The sequence below is a fragment of the Nanorana parkeri genome, unplaced genomic scaffold, assembly GCF_000935625.1.
Source record: "Nanorana parkeri isolate BGI_ZX_2015 unplaced genomic scaffold, ASM93562v1 scaffold898, whole genome shotgun sequence".
In the NCBI taxonomy this organism is placed as follows: domain Eukaryota; kingdom Metazoa; phylum Chordata; class Amphibia; order Anura; family Dicroglossidae; genus Nanorana; species Nanorana parkeri.
The window spans coordinates 390,238-410,025 of NW_017307166.1; the positions used below are offsets into that span (position 1 = coordinate 390,238).

At 41.5% G+C, this 19,788-nt stretch overlaps 2 protein-coding genes across 2 annotated transcripts in view; one reads left to right on the plus strand and one right to left on the minus strand.

Moving 5' to 3' along the window:
* The window catches only part of GPR171 (G protein-coupled receptor 171), a 10,134-nt gene extending 6,875 nt beyond the window's left edge, over positions 1-3,259 (minus strand). Inside the window, exon 1 of the mRNA XM_018565893.1 lies at positions 3,232-3,259. The gene's annotated coding sequence lies outside the window, so the exon portion shown is untranslated. The remainder of the gene's footprint in view (positions 1-3,231) is intronic.
* MED12L (mediator complex subunit 12 like) overlaps positions 1-19,788 on the plus strand; it is a 339,629-nt gene that overhangs the window by 82,727 nt on the left and 237,114 nt on the right. The gene's annotated exons all lie outside the window — the stretch shown is intronic.

A 19,788-nucleotide genomic window follows, 5' to 3' on the forward strand; every position in this document is an offset into this window, starting at 1 on the left:
GCACATACGCACGGGCGGCCACGGAGAGAGTCCGAGTCTGACCGGACCGCAGCAACAGAGACCCGCCAAATCCCGCAGTGGCATAATAACCGGGGGGGGGGCTCCGTCCGGCGCCCCCCCTCAGCTTAACGCCCGGAGCAGACACACCGGCCGCCCCCCCGGTTGTTACGCCATTATCTTTTCATGTGATGACATATATTTGTATATAGCTGTAATGTATACTTAGGCTGCAATTTGAGTTAAAATCTGGGTGTTAGATAGAGTAGAGAAAGTTTAGAGCTTTATTTTCTGGTTTTTTTTTGCTGTCTGTGCCTCTGTTAGGGAGGTTTCTTCTTATTTCTGTCCTTGGGACATTGGGATGAGAAATGAGGGTCTGGTTATCACCGCAACAGGAAAATATCAACAAAAATAAAAAGCTGACAGAGGTTCTAACCCTTCCCCACTCTACTAAGAAAGTATTTTTGTTGCTCTCTGCCTCTGTCTGAAGTGCCTTTATGTCTCAAGAACATTAAATGAGGAGATGTAATTGATCATGTTTCCAGACTCGGGACTTTGGCCCTTGTGATGTACTGTATATCAAAATCATGTAATATCACTGATCTTAAGGCTTGTTCCCACTATATCCAGTGCTTTCCAGCACGGTTAGTGGCCAGAACGCACTGGATCTCATAGAGCAAGCCTCCCTGCATTCTGGGGCGGGAGGGGGCGTGGTGGTGCCATTAATGTCAATGGCACTGCAGCCACGCGTCCATCCCACAGTGCGATTGCCCGCACCAGAGTGAGTGCTACAGCAATGCCCTGTGTTCCAGTGCGTTGTGATCACAAAAATTAGTGCATGTACTATTTTTTGTGATCGCACCGGACCACAGGCATGCTGTACCATGTATTCTGGTGTGGGTGATCACACTGCGAGCGGGAGGTGTGGCTGCGGTGCCAATGACTTGAATGGCACCACCACTCCCCTCCCGCCCCAGAACGCCGGGAGGCTTTAATTATGTGATCCAGGGCGTTCCGGCCACTGGATGTGGTGTGAACAGGCCCTAAGAGATATTCACCCGATTTTAATTTAATAACAGTGCAAAGGACAGCTGTCTACCATTACCTACAATAGGTAATCACCGATGAGTTTGAAACCACATTCACTGCACAAAACTGACAAAAGCTCTCTCTGATTAGTTGCTTGTGTAGTAGCATAATACACTATATTACCAAAAGTATTGGGACACCCCTCCAAATCATTGGATTCAGTGTTCTGTGAAATTCCTTGCTACTAAATATTCTGCGCACAACAGCAACTCAGCCACTGAGTGTTAGGCTACGTAAAATGACAGAGCTGGGTCAGCGCACGCTGAAGTGCACAGTGAGCAGAAGTCGCCAACTGTCTGCAGAGTCAATAGCTACAGACCTCCAAACTTTGTGTGGCCTTCAGATTGGCACAACAACAGTGCGTAGAGAGCTTCATGGAATGGGTTTCCATGGCTGAGCAGCTGCATCCAAGCCTTACATCACCAAGTGCAATGCAAAGCGTTTGATGCAGTGGTGTAAAGCACGCCGCCACTGGACTCTAGAGAAGTGGAGACGTATTCTCTGGAGTGACGAATCACGCTTCTTTGTCTGGCAATCCGATGGACATGTCTGGGTATGGCAATTGCAAGGAGAATTGTACCTGCCTGACTGCATTGTGCCAAGTGTAAAGTTTGGTGGAGGGGGGATTATGGTGTGGGGTTGATTTTCAGGGGTTGGGCTTGGCCCCTTTGTTCCAGTGAAGGGAACTCTTAAGACATCAGCATACCAAGGCATTTTTGGACAATTTCATGCTCCCAATTTTGAGGGAACAGTTTGAGGATGGCCCCTTCCTGTTTCAACATGACTGCACACCAGTGCACAAAGCAAGGTCCATAAAGACATAGATGAGCGAGTTTGGGGTGGAGGAACTTGACTGGCCTGCTCAGAGTCCTGACCTCAAACCGATAGAACACCTCTGGGATGAATTAGAGCGGAGACTGCGAGCCAGGCCTTCTCGTCCAACATCAGCACCTGACCTCACAAATGCGCTTCTGGAAGAATGGTCAAACATTCCCATAGACACACTCCTAAACCTTGTGGACGCCTTCCCAGAAGAGTTGAAGCTGTTATAGCTGCAAAGGATGGGCCAACTTAATATTGAACCTTACGGACTAAGACTGGCATGCCATTAAAGTTCATGTGCATGTAAAGGCAGGTGCCCCAATACTTTTGGTAATATAGGGGTCTATTCACCAAGCTGCGGAGGGCAGCCGAGTGAATGACCGATCTGAAGTGAAGTGAGCCGAACACTGTTCGGCTATTCACTTCAGGCTGGTACGGCTGATTTCAGCCGTACATCGGCTGAAATCAGCCATACATCGGCTTGCTTCGAGTGGCTTCGGGTCGGCCGAACATGCTCAGGCTATTGTGAAGGGGTCCTGGGGCCGAAGCTAGCCGAAGGATCGGCCGAAGCTACGGCCAGATCCTTTGGCAGCTTCGTGAATAGACCACATAGTGTATATGGTATAACAATAAATTATACATGTATAAAGTCACATTAGGCTAAAAAACAGGAAATTCCTAAGCTTTACTACAATATAGTTTTTCTAATTCCCTTTCTCATAATACAGCAAAATGTACACAGTTGTGTATTATAAACTTTGGACTTCTACAGAATTGTGCAAGGTTTGGAATACTATGAATAGAAACTGCCAGTTTTCAGCCTGTGCTAAATTAATAAACGGTCTCTCCGCACTGTTATTTACTATGACTGAAAAATATTTACTGATGGAAATCGGTGACTCTGCCTCTTAATGCCTCACAACCAGTCGTTTTTCAGTGGTATACAATTACGACAATGAATCTCAAATATAAACTTGCTATACAGATTAATCATGCCTGCATCTATCTCTGTGCTGCAACACTGTGAGTTATCAAAATGTGGCCTTTAGTATTTTATTGCATCAATGTGTATCCATAGAAGTGTAGTAATTTTTTCAAGCAAATAAAAAAAATATGTAGGAAAACACCACAAAACACCTATGAAAGTACACATGAAAATACATGCCATAATGCACAATCAATACACACAAATCAGTATTCTTTTTTCAGTGCAAAAACTGAGCACAGCCTAATCGGGTAACATATTGTAACAGATGATTATAAGTGACCTCTTTGGTCTTACATACTGTATATGTTGGTTAAATGTAAAGACAGTTACTCTACCTTTTGTTTTGCTTGATAGTTAGCTCTTCGGTCCTTTTATAGTATGGAAAGATGTAAGACACAGCATAAGAACTGCATTCTGTAATGGTTGCTGCTGCTCTGTAGACTGTATAGAATGAGGATGTGGATAGGTTGTGATAAAAAAATTTTGAGACATGGGGAACTGAAATAAAAATTTCTGAATCACTAGAAAACCACATTCTCCTGTTAGAGCCGGAACTAGGGGGCCTGCTTGCACCTGCTTGAACCTCAGTAATCATGTTTTCACTCATATTATGCTTTGAGTGAGGAAGCCTTAGAACCTCTGTTAGGTTTTAAACTCTGTCCATGTCACATTTAGGAGATTTTTCTTTCAAGTTGTAAATGCTGAATGGATGGACTGAGGATATAGACATCACTCGTCAAATGGGAAGTAAGAAGAAATCTTCCAAACAGAGACACACAAAGCAATAGAAAGAGATTCTTCCTCATTCCAACCAAAACTAAAAAAAGTTATTGCAGGAGTTGGCCTTTAAAGGGAATATCTGCTCATTTTAATACTGACCTAGCAGACACAGCTTTGCTTTAATTCCCCTGCCACTCTATTCAGCCTCTGGGAGTATACTGGGTATTTTCTTTCAATTTTTTTAGGGAGTGAAAGAAATGTAAGTATATGCTGAAGAGGATTAACACAAACCTGTTGCTTTGTACTGATTGGGCAAACCACAAGTTTACTCTGCTGCCCGGCTTGGCCTATTATGCCCGATGGCCTGCTCTGAGAGCTCAAGTGACATGTGGACCACCGATTGGAGGAGGTTGGCACGCTAGTCTTGGCCGTCCTATGAGATGGCGGTAGGTGGGGTGTGAGTAGAAAGTGTCAGAGGTGCTCGGGCTGCTGCTACTCTGGCAAAGGTGCAAGGAGGCTGGTTTGCCGCTACTCGTATGGATGAGTAGGTCAACGAGGCTGCCACCACTCACTGATTTTTCACTACCATCCTTGGAAACCCATTGCCATTCAATAGGTTTGCTAGGCTAGACATCACCTGAACAGTCCACCTATGGTATTTGGAAGATAGGAATTTTGCTGGAGTTGCTGGAGAACTGTGAGCACTATTTCAGGAGTACTGCCCTATATACCATGCTCAGGGTGCGGAGGATCGCTGGGGAGACATAGGTCTGCTGAGTATATCACAAGACTTCTCTGTAGCAAGCTACCTATATTGTTGCAAGGTTTGCACAGTGTGGCAAGGTTTGTATGCTGGTTGTAGCAAGGCTTATGTGTCGGCTGTAGCTCTCCTATACTTACCAGCCACTGACCCTGCCTCTCAATTGCACTTCTGTGTTTGGCTCTGCCCCCGGATTGCAGCGGGGTGGGGCCTGCTGAGGGTCACGTGCTGCTCAGTCTAAAATGCCCGGACCTATTTTTTGTTCCAGTCCGGCCCTGCTGTCCATGCTGCTGAACTGAGCATAAACATTGTTTCAGGCACTATGAATAATGATCAGTGACAGAATGTCTTTTTTCTCAATAAAAAAAAAATGTCATGCCCCAATTCCCCTTCCCACCAGAGCCATCTGGAACTGGCAAGTAGTTTACAAGCGTGCACAGCCCCCCTGCTATTTGGATAACTGAGTGCATGCCCTTAAGCTTCGGGGGTGGGGGTGCTTTGAGAGGGGTTCCTTTAAAAAATGAGGGGCAAGTAGGTGTTCACTTTCTTCCTGATGAACTGGTTTTTAGTGGGCCCGTGAAGCGTTAAAATGTTTACTGTGGATGTGCGTAAGTCAAATAGTAAAAATGATATTGTTTTTTAAGGATAATGGGGCATGTGGGCTAGTATCCAAATAGCAGCATGGCTTCACACACGCTGCTCCTTTGCTATGGGGCTGCCTGCTGTATCCCATTATCCCAATCTGTATTTAAAACACATCATGGATGAAAAAAATCCACACCAAAGCAAGAAGCACTATAACCACTTAAAGACCAGGGTGCTACACCCCCTTCCTGTCCAGGCCATTTTTCAGTATTCAGCTCTGCCGGACATTTATTCCGTCATGCAGCGCTGTACTGAAATTATTTTGATACCATTTTTTAGGAACAGATAGAGCTTTCTTTTGGTGGTATTTGGGGTTTTGGTAAATTATAAAAGACGGTGTCACATTAGGTAAATAGACACCAAACAGGTCAAGCTTCAAAATTGCGTGCGCCTGCAAAATCACAAAAAACTACCAAATCCAAAAGTGACCATAGGCGACGCTTTAAAAGCTTTTACAGCTCATCAGTTTAGTGTTATCAGTGATTAATGGCCCTATAATTAATGCTCTCATTCTGATGTTCGAGGTGATATGTGACATGTACGGCACAATGGGCGTAATCGTCGTTCTCGCACGTAGGCGCACCCGACGCATGTTTGTGTGTGTGTAATTTTTAAATTTTTTTAAACTTAGTTTTTTTTCACCTAACTTTATTGCTACAACATAGGGGGTTAAGAAGCCAATTTACGTGACAGTCCTCTTTATGGAGACATCAGGGGTCTCCAAGACCCCTAATGTCACCTAGGGACCCCCAGAGAAGCTGATAAAGCATGGATCTGCTGCAACGGCTTCTGTAGCCGGGAATGACAGCTGAATGTGGAAGTGATGCAATATACATCACTTCCTGCATTCTGACACTGGAGAGGAGATCAGAGGAAGGTCGTGTACCGATCTCCAGTGACAGAGCCACTGTGACGGTACCGGCACGCTCCGGGTACAGCGGATCTTGGTAGCGGTGGTGGTGGGGAGGGGGGGAGCTGCACACCCGCACAAAATACAAGTGTTGGGGCGTCTCTACAGATGCCGGAAAGCTTGTATTTAAAGTAGAGTAATAAATAGAATAAATAGTACAGGAGTACAGGAAAAAAACTTTTCCAATTAAAGAACAGATGTAAACGAACATGGGTGCATGTTGTGCAATTCTATTTTAACCTGGCAAATCCTGAGCAAGTCTCCTTTTACAAAACAATGTAACAAAATAGTGTGAATGTGCCGGTTGGAATCTTGGCAAAAAAATAGCAAATTCAATGATAAATAGACCCCTTAATGTGTACACATCTTCACCCTATTTACAATGTCAATATACACTTTGCATAATGAAAAACTTACATTCCATCTAAAAAATAACCCCGCCATGTAAGAGAAAATGGAGTGGAAATTGCACACTAAAAACAACCAAGCAACTACCATTGTCAGAAAAATATCAGCAGTGGCAGCCCCTTTAAGTAAGCCCTGTAAGTAAATAGGACAAACCTGTGTTCACTTTGAATACTGCTAAAGCTTTTCCTCGGGATCTCTTTATCATACTCATGAGACTCAATGCTAGTAGCACCAGGAATTACAGTCATAAAAGATGTAAAAGCAATCAGCAGGTAATAATGGTATCCTTATTAAGGGCACTGTTTGGCACTTGAGCTCCTCCCTGTCTGCTAGTGGTGCTCCTTATCACACACATTCAGCCTTACCAAGGTAACATCACACATTTATTTATTTTTTTCCCTATACAAAATGCATGAAGGGGAAATGCATAAAGAGGCAATTGTGACCGTGTTTACAGTTAGAGAAGAGAAGAGCCTATTAGCTACACTGTGACATCTTGCTTTCAGGTTTAATTGCAGTCTGATTGTGAAAACACACACATAAGAGAACCAGCCAACACGATCCCTATTTCAGCTGTAGAGGATGCTTATGTACCAGTTGAGGGAGAGGAATGAGGCACTTCAAGTGGTAGAGAAGCATGGGGCACTATCTGCAATGGAGAGGGACGAGGCACTGTGTGTAATAAATAGATATGAGACAATTCATGTAATATGGGTATGAACTATGCATGTAACAGATATGTAAGAGGCACTATATGTGTTACAGGGTGTGCAGTATTCTGTGTAATAGAGATATATGAGGCATTTTAATAGACAGGTGTAGAGCACTGAGTGTAATACAGTGCTATAAATCACTGGCTGTAATATAGAAGTATGAGGTGCATTTAATGATACATTGTGTGTAATAGATGTAATATACTGAATGTAATAGAGAGGTATAAATTAGCCCTGAACTGTAAGACACAATGAATAAAAGGTAAGGGAGTGGATCCAGGAAATCACACGTGTGCTGTCTTGGCAATCACAGCCCTTAATATATATCGTGCTGCTGACAGAAAATGAGCAAAGGAGTAGTATCTATTGTTGTGAACATTTGATTTCCTGTGACCAAAAAACTTAGCCTAGTTAGTGTAATTTTCTGGTTGTGAATGTCTTTTTTTCGTCCATAAAATAGGATATAATTGGTCTATGTAGACTAGGGAGAGCAGGATTGGCCTACGTATGATTTGGGTATCAATGGATAGCATCACTTTCCCCGATCCTGCTTCCAAGCCTACATTGCTTCCTAAGAAAATCTGTCCCTGCAACCACTTTATTAAAAAAAATAGGTTTTGACTTTACAGAACCTCTGAATTTACTTTATCATTATCCACCGTGCCTCTAAAAACTTTGAAAAGATGAAGCGGAATTGAATACATAAGATATTTATGAAGATACAGTTCTTTCTTATCATCTTGATTAAGGTATAGAAACGTTATCTCAATTCTTGTTTTACTTACAGGACTGCTGTGGTTTTTGAACATGTAACAGTGACGTATTTAATTACAGGTCATACATGTTCTTTTCTGCTATACATTATGACTGTGTGCAACTGTAATATTTCATATATGACTGGCAAATGTGTACCCATTCATGAGCATGTTGATTTAAGCTAATAATAATTTCTGGTCTTTATTAAACACTGGCATACTTTATACCCCAAAACAGACAATGATTTAAATGGACATTTATTATTGGGTCATGTGTACTATCTGACTTGAATAGATTATGGGGGCAGACAGAGTGTAAGCTGATCATGGATCAATGGAAGTACCGGCAGAATGGCAGCAGACTGGGGTTGGGGGGAGATATAGAAAGCAGAACAGTATAGCAGGGGTAAGTGAGGGCTGGGGTGGGAGTTGAATTGAAATTCTGATTGGAGTAGAATGGATTAAACCTCAGTGGCAGAATGCCCTTGTACCCAAAGCATAAAGCTGGCCATGCACTGGTAGATTTTTATACAAGCCTCCATATGAAAAATCTTATCAATACATTAGATAATTCCATCAGAGACTTGATGAATGTTTTGAAATTTTGTGTAAAACAGACAAAAATAGGGAAAAAAGGGTTTTGTAGAGAGGCATAGACTGATGCATATATATAAAAAAAATATATCAAAATGTATTAATCATACAAATACAATAAAATATATCCAATTGATGCAATATACAAATACATTCCTAAAAATACAAGAAGCATGTGCCCCATGTATACGAACTCAGACCTAATGTTGATAGTGAGATAACCATGATTACAGACATTACATTGATGCAATATCCCAATACATTTCCAGCATGATGCATCCTTGCTGATAGGACGGCCATATAAATATCAATATATGGATACATTGTCCAGATACATATCTGACAGTTCGTCCCGACGCGTTTCACAATTTGCTTCTTCAGGGGACTGAAAACAGGATAATCACACACACTAGGTGCCTGGAAATAGGTAGATATCTAAGGAACGGAATGAGATGGGTGGCTATGGTCCAGCCTCACCACCACAGATCGTCCATCGTCACACCTGGGACCCCGAGGCCTCAAAGGGAAAAGCGCCTTGGATGATGTGGGAAGCCCAGCCAAACCCCTGTTCCCTGTTAGGACAGATTCCTATTGAGAATACATCACAGGAGCACCTCTATCCACTGACATTGCTTAGGTCCTCACCAGCCCACTGAATGACAGAAAAGAAAAATGGAGCGTTTCCATGAGGTGTGATCTTAGGCCATTGATTCTGATTGGAGTAGAATGGATTAAACCTCAGTGGCAGAATCCCCTTGTACCCAAAGGATTAAGCTAGCCATACACTGGTAGATTTTCATACGAGCCTCCATATGAAGAATCTTATCAACACATTAGATAATTCCATCAGAGACTTGATGAATGTTTTGAAATTTTGTTTAGTTTTAACATTCAATTTGGAGATGAATGGAGTTTCTTGATCAAAACCCATCACTGTTAGAATTTCATCGTTCACGAAAAATATTCTATCCTGTTACTTCAGTTTTTTTTATTTGTCGATTTTGACCCAATCAACTAAAATCGAACTAATGTTTAAAAAAAGTTTTTTTCAAACAACATTCTACTAGGGTATGGCCACTTTAATGATGCAGAACATTTGTTTATATAAAAAGATGTATTAAGGGATAATGGTGTGGAGTGTCACAACCTGGGAGAGATTGAGCTGACATACCATAGTGCTGGGTGACACGTATGATGTGTGTATGTGTGTGATTTTAATGGTTTTCAGTTTTAACTCCAAAAAAATCGGTTTGCTATGATGGCCTCCTTCTTCTATGTATATGAGTGGTATCCTTAGACCTTTGGAGGTGTGGTTCTTGTAGTGACAGCAGTATATTTACAGCCCTACTTATTAGTTTATGAAAAGTTGAAAGAGTTTTACCCCATGTACGGCGCTCGTCAGAGGTGGGGTAAGTGTTGGCACTTGGTGGGTACCCCGTTTGTGACTAGAGCGTGAGGAAATTTTTTATGGAAAGTTTAAAGGGGGGGGTGTTATTTTCGGAGAGAATTGAAGCGTCTTTATTGCTCTATGGGTGTGTAGCTTCCGTGGTGTTCGTCCAACAGGTGTACTAAAAGGAACCCGGCTTCACCACATTCTCACCCGGCTTCACCACATTTATTGCGCCAGGTAGTGGCACTTCCGTCTCCATTTTTTGTTTCCTACTTATTAGTTTAAGAGGTCGTTTTGGAACGGTGAGTGTCTATGGATAAGTGTGTTTGTGGTGGAGGAGTTTAGAGCTGCAACAATTATTCGATTAAAATCGACGATGGAAAACGTTGTCAACGTTTTCCATCGTCGATTCGTCGGCTAAAATTCAAATTTCCTGTTCGATGCTCACGCCACGCCCACGTTGGTTAAGCCGCTTACGCCACGCCCACCGCACACGCTGAGGACATGCGTCTGGCCCTCTCCGCCCGGTGAGCTTCCCGACTCGCCGCTGCCCGCCGACAACCAAAGGCCCACCGTCATTCAAAGTAAGTCGAGATCGGCAGGGAGCTTTTTAATGTTTCCTGTTTTTTTTTTATTATTAAAGCAGTAGCAGTTATAGAGGAACAACAAATCCCAGCAATAATAAATTAAACACCCTGTATAATGTATTATTGTTGGGATTTGTTGTTCCTCTATAGCTGCTAATGTTCTACAGTGTGCTGCTGTATTATACATTGGTATTCTGTAGAGCTGCAACAATTATTCGATTAAGCCGATTAAAATCGACGATGGAAAACATTTTGCAGAATAACGCCAGCTACAGTGTGAATACACGTTTATGTAGTGTTTTTCATTCTTTGCTTTGGCCAATTGACATCATATGTCATTGTCCTTTGCAGCTTTCCATGGTTCTTGGAATGGGCATCACTGGGGTCGTGGAGGTTCTTGTGGGCCCACACCAGGCGCATTAAAGTCTCCACATCCAGCATAGACACTCCTGAATCCCCTATTTAGTTCACAGGCCTGAGGTTGCTAGGAGGAGGAGAACGGTTGTTAGGCACAAAAACACACTAAAACGTTCGTGTTGCACATTTTAGGCACTTCCATTCAGGTCTATGTACTTCTTTGTGCGACAAGCGGCAGCACTGGCACTCAGGTGTGACAGATACACTTAAATGTAATGGTAGTCTTCATGTTCAGGAAATGCACAACAAATGACTCAGGTGTGAGTGGTGCCTACAACTAAACCAATGTAAAGGTGGCTATACACTCTACAACCATCGCAAGACTTTAGTCTTGCGATGGTTGTAAAGGGATTAAAAAAACATACGATCTGCCTATCTTGGACAGGCAGATCGCACTCTCGATCATCGCAAGCCCGCCCCCCTGAGGGGCGGGCTTCCGATGACCGCAATGCTGAACGGGCAGTGTGCGCGTGCGCACACCGGCCCGTTCAGCATTTATCTTCCGAGCACCGTTCTAACCAGCCGAGAATCGTACGATTCCCGGCTGGTTTTCGAACATGCTGGTTCGACAGAAGACGTGCGACCGTACAGTAGAAACGGTCGCACGTCTCCGTTCACACTGCTCGATTATCGTACGAAAACCCGATCGCATACGATTATCGTACGATAATCGTGCAGTGTATGGGCACCTTAACTGATATAAAAATGTGGAAGTTTTGTCAAAAGTCAAAAATTAAGCCTTTATTTCAATCTCTAACCACTTCTTCTGGCCACTTACATATGCCTGTTGTCCTGCAAAGAACAGTGACATATAACTGTCACAGGAATGGCAGCAGTTGCCTTGTGATTGACAGCCTGGCTTCACCTTTAATATGTGGTACAAGAGACAAGATATTGCCCAATGAGATTAGAAGCTCTGGGTCTCGGGGGACAGAGTGGAACAAAGTTATTGTTCTCTAATTATGCGTCAGGGAGTAGTTTGTAAACTGAATACTTCCTACTTTGGCAGCAGTGATCTCAGCATTGAAAACACATGAAGGCATAAAGATCCATTCTGTTTGTTTAAATAAATGCTGGCCTACAACATAACTATTGTAACCGTATACAATGCAGTTGAAACAATGGGGTCTATTCACAAAGCTGCCGAAGGATCTGGCCGTAGCTTCGGCCGATCCTTTGGCTGGCTTCGGCCCCAGGACCCCTTCGGTTCAGAAGAGCCGAGGGGGTGCTGTACGGGCTATTCACAATAGCACGTACAGCTCCTGATCAAATGTCACCAGGTAAAGAAAATGTATTGTTGTATTCACCTCTTGTTGTTGTTCTTTTGCACCATCTAGTGGAATATTTTAGTTAATACATTGCAACGTTTTCCAAAGCTGTTCCCTGTCTTGTGTCATTTCCATATTGCTACATAACTTTTATGTCTCTTTCATAGCAAAAAAACACCAAATGATTTATGAATAAATGCCATTTTGACCTGAAAGCTCTGTAAGTAAATGTCCAACCCACTGGTTGCTAAACAAAAAGATGGTAAGAAATGAGTGAGCTTCTTCTGAAAAGGACTGCTAAATAGTTGGCAGTCATTTTGATCCTCTGGCTCTAATACATTTTAGTCACTGGCCTTGAACAAGGCAGAACTATCTGCTGAGCAGGAGTTGCAACATCTCTTATTGCATACTAATACCTCTCAACCTTCTGAGATGGAGAATATGGTCACGTCTTACACAAAATATTTAAGCAAAGGACAAACAGTTTTACAGTCCTGATTATGTGGACTATGATGAAGTAAAGAAAACCATTATTAGTAACAACCTACTGCTGCCTTTTTTTCCACTTTAAACAGACAAATATAGTCATTGTGAAGACTAGATGAAAAGTTATCGTGAAAAAATGTTAAATAGTATATTTATTTACATAAGTCTAAGGGTTAACAAACTATCACATCCTAAGCCCTCAAAAGTGTCCATTAGACCAGGTTACTATATAAAAAAGCAGCAGGGAGGGAGAGGGTTGTACACTTTGTCCACACGGTCTACAAAATGTGTTTCCTTTTCTTAAGATGGGTATACTGTACATGTGTAAATTTTTTTGTTCAACCCACGGGCTGAACGAAAAACATTAGAGCAGAACCCTCAATCAATGCTTAAGAGTATTGATGGATGGATCACCCACTGTTCACATTGAACAATCCTATGAAAATCCAAAATACATCACAGGGAGATGAAACTTCTGATAAAAATTATTATGGACTACAAATAGATACAAAACAGCTCAAGACCATCAATATGGTTGTATGGGGCCTGCTGTGAACAGCCATACGGTATATAGACTTGTTGTGATTGGGCTGATGCTTTTATGTTGGAAATGCTAGCCCCAACCCAGCCATCAGAATCGGTTGGACCCTATAAACTAAAATCACTTCAGAAAGCAAGACCTCTCCTCACAGCAGGTGAGGTGATGCCTCCAAAGGTGATTGGCCAAAGGGTTAGAGACAATCCTTCATCCATACTTCTATAAACTGAGTAGCCTGAAATATGAATATTGTTATACGCACAGAATCTGAAGAAGGTGAATTGCTGGAACATTTTTTGTGCCCCCACCAGTAGGATAAAACAATACTGTCCAAATGATACATTTTCATTTTTTTCTCCTCTTTTATCTTATAGCCAATATATATTGGGGGGAATTTATCAAAACTGGAGCAGAGAGAATCTGGAGCAGTTGCCCATGGCAACCAATCAGCATCAGTTTGCTCAGGTGAGATTTTGAAAGATTTTGATGCTGATTGCCTGCAGTGCAAATCTGCACCAGTTTTTGTCTGCTCCAATTTTGATAAATCCCCCCCATTGTGTTCGCCGTTTGCCTTTCTTATCCTTTTTTTTTTTTAAAGTAACTTTTATATTTGTATATTTTATGCATTGCTAGCGCAGTAATAAAAAGTAAAAAATGAATAAGTGGCTTCCATGTAGTAAACTAAAAATTCATAAACCTAGTGAGATTGCTGCATTGTGTTATTAGTGTCTTAGTGTCTTAGTGTAGGTTTGTTATTAATCTGTATGAAATTGCATGGTATGGCTACTGATTTGATACACATTAGTGTCAGTGTGTGTAAGTTTTCAGATCTGCCAGGGAAAGGTCTGGTTGTGCATAAAGGGTTGCCTAGAGCAGCAGTCATCTGACAAACTGCAGGCTGGTGGCAAGCTACCCTAAGTTATATAAAGATGCAGTGCTTAGAGCCATAACTATTCTAAAAATAATAGTATTTCATAGCTTCATAACTTAATTGATCTCTATTAGACAGAAGCCTGTTCTGGTTCCAATATCAGTATGCATGTCAGCCAGCTCTGTCTTCCATGTTACGTCATTGAGGCCTTCATCATAGGCCTAGTCCTGTATTCGGTGAGTGTGGGAAAAGTGATAACACAAGGATTCTAGCTTACAGAATATCTTCAGGAATTGTAGAAGTGTGGTAATGCTTGGGTGCTCTCCAGCCCTTAGAGTGAACCAGATTGTATATATGATTTGTATCTACGTGTTTGCGTCCATGCAGCTATCTTTGGGTAAGTCATCCTCCAGTAGTGACCAGTGTTATAACAAGCTGTGATAATTGTGATAAACCGTTTTATCTTCCCAAACTCTTCTCCACCAAAGAGGCAACCTGTCCGGTTAGTGTGTTGCTGTGGGAGGGTTTCCCTGACAAAGCACATGTTTTGTTAAGGGATAGCAAAGAGATCATGATGTGCTTGCTTGCATTATGTCAGAATTATTTTTCCAACTAAGTGGCACATTTGCCTGTTTCTAGGAAATGCGGAGACAAAACATTTTCTTCATTGTTTAATTGCAAATATTTATTTCAAAGAGACATATATGCATGTGGATTGCAGCCTTAGATTTCTGTGTGAGTATTAGACGTTGGTCTCTGTTAGTGAAAAGCAAATTGATTTAGGTGGCTCCCAGATGTCTGGGCTGTACTGGGAATGCATGTTCGCATGTTCTGGTGTATACCTTTTGCTAGGTTTCAGTGTGGAAGTCAGGAGAAAAAGGATTATTGACCCGTGCTTGATTCTGTTGCCTAGCACCCATAGATATTATCTTGCTGTGGTCCAAGAACCCTCTCTGGAATAATATTGTAACATTCAGTCTTTAATAAGCAAGCAATCAGTGACATTGCATATACAAACCTTAGGCTTCATTCTCACTGGGTGCGATTAGATGCATTTATATGCATTTAAATAGCTTTTCTAAATTTATAGATATGCATCTAATGATTTCCAATGGATCTATTCACGCATTGCATTCAGATGCTGTTATCTGCAGTCAGTTTATCTGTGTTTAGAAAAAATAGAAGTCAAGTGCATCTACAAATCGATGTTAACGAACCAAAACACATATAAATGCATATCAATGCCTGTAAATGTGATTTGATGCTAGAATTTGGTACCATATGCATCCAAATGCATATGCATTTAAATGCATGTAAACACATGTAAACGCACACAAACACGTGTCATTTAATGTATCTAGAAGCATAAACACAGCATCTAACCTGACATATTTTCCTCTGCATATAGAACATAAAAACTCAAGTGGCAAGTGTGAAAGTGTTGTATGTGGTCTAACAGGAGCCAGCTGCAGAGGACATAGTACATAAAGAGATTTGAGGAGTCTTTTTTTGGAGTTGTGGAGGAACTTCTTTTTGTATGCCACATTTTATACATTCCTTGCAAACTCCTCTCTGTGTAAGGCCTTGTTCACACTGAAAGCGGTGCTTTCCAGAGTGGTAGCTCACAAAACTTCCCCTTGTGTTCTGGGGTGGGAGGTGGCGTGGCGGTGCATTGAATTCAATGGCACCGCTTCCACGCCCCCCTGCCCGCAGCGCGACCGGACGCGTGGCAAAACTTTGCATGCGTTCCGTTCCACTGCAAACGCAATAAATAAGTCTTGCTCTATTTATTGTGTGGTATACAGGGGGGCAAAAAATTAGCTTCCATCTAAAATTTTTCACGTGAGATGTTTTTTTTTTTTCTTAATGAAAGATTCCTTTTACGGTAGAACAGTACATCAACCCTGCCCAACGAATTTATATTCTGTTAAACCTGTATAGTAGTTCAAATAGAGAATTTTATTATTTTGCGTGTTATTTACAGTGACAAACATTTCTGTACAGTGTATTTTAAATATGCTACTATGCAGAATAATATAAGCTTAAGTAGATTTTCACATTTCCTTATACAACCTCAATTCCAAAAAAAGTTGGGACGCTGTGTAAAATCTACATAAAAACAGAAGGTGTGTGGGGACCTTTACAAGTAAGAGCTGGAAGAACTAATTAAGTTAAATGGATACAGGTAAGTAACATGATTGGGCATAAAAAGAGCATCTAAAGCTGGCCATACACCTTACAATTATCTGCAGATTTTCTGTGGTCAGATGGAAAAGGTGCAACAGATTCCTCCATCTACACTTAACTGTGTGGATGAAGTAATCTCCACCTGGGCCAATCTGTTGCACTTTTCCATCTGATTACAGAAAATCTGCAGATAATTGTAAGGTGTGTGGGCACCTTTAGAGAGTCAGGGTGTCTCAGAAATAAAGGTGGTCAGAGGTTCACCAATCTGTGAAAAGCTGCATCCACAAATTGTCGCACAATTTCAGAATAATGTTCTTCAACATAAAATTGCAAAGACTTTAAATATATCATCATCTACAGTACATAATATCATCAAAAGATTCAGGGAATCTGGAGAAATCTCTGTACGCAAGGGACAATGCCGAAATGTAATATTGGATGCCCGTGATCTTCAGGACCTCAAATGACACTGCATTAAGAGTAGGCATGAATCTGTGATGGACATTGCTGTATGTTTTCGGGAATATTTCCAAAAATCACTGTCTGTGGACACAGTTCACTGTGCCTTCCAAAAATGCAAGTTAAATCTCTATCATGCAAAGAAGAAGCCATATCTGGGCCAAAGCTCATTTAAAGGAGAACATTGGGGTCAGGGCTTTTCCCCATAGTTCTCCTAAGGGTAACGGGAGGACACAAACTAGCATCCTCCTGTCACCCTAAGCTCAGTATACCGCGAGCTATAGCTCGCGGTATACTGAGACGCCGCAGCCGGGACGGATCCCGACATTGAGATCCACCCAGATTGGCAGCTGGCTCTGCCTATCTAGGAGGGGGGAATCCCTGCAGGGAGCCGTGAGTGACAGTCACGGCTCTCTGCAGGGATAGATCGAGAAGTGAGCGAGCGACGCTATGTGTTCGCTCGCTTCCCAATCTATTGAGCCGACCTGTGACAGTTTCATTGTCACACGTCGGCTAGAACTATGAGGCTGAGTGATTTTCACTCGCCTCAGGATTCTCCTTTTAATATAGTCTGTTGCAAAGTGGAAAACTGTTCTGTGGTCAGACTGATCAAAATTTTACATACTTTTTGGCAACCATGGGCGCCTTCAGACTAAAGAGGAGACGGACCTTCCAGCTTGTTATCAGCACTCAGTTCAAAAGCTTACATCTCTGATGGTATGGGGGGTGCATTAGTGCATATGAAATGGGTAGCTTGCACATTCTTAAAATGGTCCATTTTCTCAGTTTAAACACTAGATATGTTTTCTATTGTGAATAACATATGGGTTTATGAGATTTTCAAATCATTGCATTCTGTATGTAGATTTCACACAACATCTCAACTTTTTTGGAATTGGGGGTTATACATTATTTTCATTAGCTGCTGCTTAAATAATTTGATACAGTATATAATATTAAAGAACACAATGCAGTTAAAGTAGCAAAAATAACAAATGTAACACTATAATGGTACAAACTTGAAGGTGGTTCACATTTGAAAACTTAATTAGTAGGACAGTGACATAGAAGTCTTATTAACACTTAAAGTTTACCTATGCTCACTCATTTAAGTGCCCAAAGGCCATAAAGCATGCAAATTTCTACTTTGCTTTTCAGATTATTTCCACGGTATGCCAGAATTTCCAAAACCTGGTGTGCTTTATTATGCAAATTGTGATTACAGCTTGTACAGCCATGCTCTGGATCACACCTCCCCTCCCATTTGCTACCAAATGCAATAGATGGTCTCACTAGGGAGGAGGGAGCCAGATCACTACCTTGCAAGCTTTGTTTGCATTTATCATAATAATGTACACTAGGTTTGAGGAATTCAATGGCACCCTGGAAATAACCTCTAGGCTCTACTTTATTACCACAAGCAGAGCCCAGAGGTTTACTTTAATAGGGGAATATAAAGCAGTAAATGTGACTTTCACCAAACATTACCTGGTAGTGAATCAATCACTGCCATTTAAAACACATGGACTTGGAAGATTTCCCTGCAATTAATGTTTGGTAAATGTTTAAATCACTGGTTTAAAAAATACCCATATGTATATATTAACCAGTTGACATCCGCGGTGTTAAACCCCCTTCCCATCCATGTACATTTAAAAAAAATCACAGTTTTAGAATGAAAATATACAAATACAAAAATAAACAAAATGTTTATAGAATACTTCTCAATTAAATAATTTCCAGAAGGACTGCAACAGTCTTAGTCACTGGGTATTTTGGCAGTCACCAGTTCTGGCAAGGGGGGAATTCCCCATCTATATTCTATAGCCGGAATGGTGGAATCAAGTGCATCAGTCTTATGGTATATTGCCTGCCTAACTCCCAGGATCAGAATGCTCCTTGAGGGCACATAAGTGAATTGGTTTTAACTTTAAAGATACCGGCAGGTGAAGTTTAGTGCCTGCTTCTGTATTGTAAAATCAGTCAGTGAACATAGAATCTGAACTTAATCTAGACCTACAGTTTAGTCATGGGGCAAGCCAGCCATTGGGATCCCAATATACAGTTTCTCTCCAAATGGGGTAAGTTTTTTCAGGGACATACTTTGCAGATCTTCCTATAAGATCTAGGTACTCATAGATGAGCCCACTTATGTTCCAGAGAAGAAAACCATGATATATAAGCATCTTGTGAGGCTTGAGCCCCTGGTTGGAAACATATGCATAAAGCAATGTACTACATACACTGCTTAACTGTGGTATTGAGTGGATTTTCCAGGAACTGGACCTACGGCCATTTTATAGCTCAACATACCTATTGATTGTATTTGTGCATAACAGACCCTTTTGTCCTATATGCCACTTGTATAAATGTTCCTCATAGTAGGGGAATGGTATTAGTTTATTGCAATGAGAGAAAACATGTTCATCAAATGTAGTCACTCTCTCTCTCTCGCCCTTCCTATTTTCAGTCATTCTCTCTCTCTCTCTTCTCCTCTGTGAATTCCACTGTTACAAAATAAACTGACAACCTGCAGATGAATGAGCAGGATTACACAAGTTGTGATGTATCTTTATTTTGTGATCAATTTCTATTTGTTTCATTGACTACAATGTGTCTCCTAATCTTGCTATTGTTATTAGGAGACTGGCAATTATTGTTTACCTAACTACCATTACAATTAAACTTAATTACGTTTGTTACAGGATGCCTGGTAATTCTATGAGATGTATGAAAGCGTGACCGCTAGTCAGTCTCATCTAACAATGAGTACAGAATCCAAGTCTGTGTTCTTACACAGCTGTATTTACCCTGGATTCGTTTCCTTTCATACTCATATCTACAGAAGTGAACCTTTCATAACAAAGGCCACTCCTTGGCACAGGATATGTGCAGAATTCTTCCCTTCATAGGGGAGACTGAATACTAATCTAATTATTTTTCCATAGTTTATCCTGCATGCTAAGACAACCTGTTTGCAAAAAACATTAATCTTATTCAATAAGGCAACTCGAAAGTGCAGTGATGATATATAATGCCTTAACACAGCATCCAGCTTGGCTAAACTGAACTCTGGCAAAAAGTCAAAACTCCCCTTGCTGTGGGACTACCCCCGCACTGCAAGGATTCAATGCCAGTTTAGGTCTAGGATACTTGGAAAAAGGTTTGTAGGCTCAACCCCCCC